Source organism: Pinus tabuliformis, chromosome 1_1 (assembly GCF_031772625.1).
Source record: "Pinus tabuliformis cultivar Carrire ecotype Pingquan chromosome 1_1, CPIR1, whole genome shotgun sequence".
Lineage (NCBI taxonomy): Eukaryota > Viridiplantae > Streptophyta > Pinopsida > Pinales > Pinaceae > Pinus > Pinus tabuliformis.
The window spans coordinates 666972996-666975819 of NC_142297.1; positions in this window are offsets into that span (position 1 = coordinate 666972996).

A 2824-nucleotide genomic window follows, 5' to 3' on the forward strand; every position below is an offset into this window, starting at 1 on the left:
TAGCTAGCCCTACCAAGTCTGGAGAGGGCTCTCTCCTTGTGAATCTCTGTCAAGATGACTGGATCGGATATGGATTTTAGGCTAGGTATAATAGCTCTAGGGTTTTTTTATTGATTTTGTTGGTTTTATTGTTGGATCAAATGGAGCCAGGCAGTTTTGGATCCGGGAAATCAAGTCAGGATGCAGGGTGTTCTATGGGGTGAGGTAGATAGGTGCTTTGACACTTGAAATTGAGTGAGATGAGGGTCTAAGACTGGTGAGGAGCTTAGGAGGGCATGCAAAGATCATGTATCCTTCTCAAAAACTAGAAAACATCAAAAAACTGAATGGTTTCCCAAGGCAGAGCACTGTAAACAATGAATTCTACCTATCTATCTTGATATCATTCATCTAGAAGCAATGAATTAGATTGTGGCACATATAAAACATAAGAAAAACTGATAAAAGAAGAAGAAACTATGCAAAAACACCATACCACAAGTATCCCATAAAAATAGCTGCAAATCCTGGTTTATTTCCTTGCCAAACTGCTGATAAAGGTGTACAATGTAGCTCAGAGCATCCAAGAGAGTCCAACCTTTGCTAATGACAGAAAAAATACATAATATAGACATCAAACCACCTATGCTAGCCATCAGGGGTCGAATCCAAGAGAAAAGGAGTTTTTACAACCATTTCCAAACAGGGAACAGGAATATAAGCAGTGGAACAACTTGCCTCTATAAGCATGGAAACTGATTCATTGACCCCCAAACCACCTCAAACTGATGAATCTACCCTCTAAGATCATTTCAATATTAAATTTACATACCAAGGCATTAATTACAATCATAAATTCATCCATGAAGAGGGAGAAAGTCAACTTGCAGTGAAAATAAGCGAAAACTGGAATTTCTGGCAAACTGGCTCAATGCACAGCGCTACCTTCCAGATGCATAGCACCACTTCAGACCCACTTTTGGAGGCTTTTCCCTTGGCAAAATTGAGCCCACGATAGTTCATTTGAAAGGTCTTCCTGTCTAGTTTTTGGAACATCTTCAATTGTTTCATTTGGAGGTCATTTGCCCCCTCAAAAGTGAAATCTCCCAAGGCCGCTTCTGTGTGTCCAAAAAGAGGCAGAGAGGTCATTTTTTGATAGTTTTTTGACCTTTTGGTGACCGAGTTTTGCTCCAAAATTGCTAATATTTTATGGGTTTGATACTCTCATCATGTTGAATACAAATATACAAACCATTTCTCTAAATAGTTCTCCAGGGAAAAGCGCAGCGCCGGTGGCACTGCACATCTAGGGCCATTTTCTGTTTTCAAATTTTCAAAATTTGATAAAGAGAAAAAAATCATCAAAACTTGCCTAGATTTGGCATGTGACACCACCATTAGTTTTTTTTATGGGCTAGTGAGGCTTCAACCGATATTTTCAACTTGTCTTGCTCCTTTTTGCTCTTTAAGGCCTTCCTCAACCTAGCCTTAAGCTTCCTCATCCTTATGTTGCATATTTTGTTGCGGGTCATGTAGTGGTAGGCCATGTGGCGAAGCATATTCTTCTCTTTGTTGGCCTTCTCAATAAACCCCTCAAGGTGTATGTTGACCCTCTCAAGCCAAGTTTCCCTATCATTCTCAATCTCTTGCTCAATTGAAGTCAAATTGACATTTGCCTCCTTGGCCCTTTGCCGGTTTCCTTTGATCATTTGCAGCTCCATGAGGACTTGCTTGTCGCTCAATTGCTTGTTTTCCTATTCCAAATACCTAATGATGAACTTAGCTCTCTCTAAGTTATCTGACAAGGATTGTATTTCAGCCTCTTATTCCTTTATGATCATGTCTTTGACAATCTTTGGATCCTGAGCTTCCAAATCGATAATGTCAACTCCATGATAAGTGAAATGTTGTTGTGTCTCCTCATGATCAACAAGGTTAAAGTCTCTTTCCTGCTCATCACTATGAACTTTCTCTTGCATCTTTTTCTTGACCTTACTTTTGCCCTTGCTTTGCTGCTCAACCTGTACCTGCTTTGCTGAAGAAGAAGGCAAAGCCCCTTCCACACGTTGTGGAGATAGCATTTTCCTGTGACCTGATGATGAAGGCGTGATCCAGGTTATCTTTTGTTTAGAGATGCATTAAAAGAATTACATATACAGTTTGTAGCTTAACCAAAGAGAAACTTTAAATGTGTACATGTGAGTGAAAGAAGAAGAAGAACATAAGAAGACAAAAAGACAAGAACTTAATAACAGAGTTCGTCCCTCCTGGACTATGTCTCCAGGCCCTGCTTGATCAATGGGGAGGCCTTCATTCATTAAAATGGTATCAAAAGAAGTTACATTCATCAGTTACAAAAATGGAGCATTATACCTCCATGCTGAAAAATGCCCAAAAATTGGAGAGCTATGTTGCAGAAACTGACACCACCATTGGATTCCCGTCGCCGAGAGGTGCAAAATTGATATAAAACTTGCCCAATTCTGACACTGGACCAAAATCACCCTCCTACAAAAATTCTGCTCAGGGAAGGTTCCACCAGTTTTTCTGAGTGCTCAGGGTCCGCCACCTTGTCTCAAAATCTGTGCCCGTTGATCTCTTTCTTTCAAATGGTTAAAAACTGAGTTTATATAACCTTAGGGCAGATTAAATTATAATATGGTTATTGCTTTGACATATATAAATATCATATGCCACTTTAGAAACAATCGTATACCATATTTACAATTAATATATATTTTTTTTAAACTTCATTGGGGGGTGGGCCCTTACTCTACGGGACAACACCCATCCCATCCCCATCCTACGGAAATCGTATTTAACTTGGGTGCTGTACGTTGATATT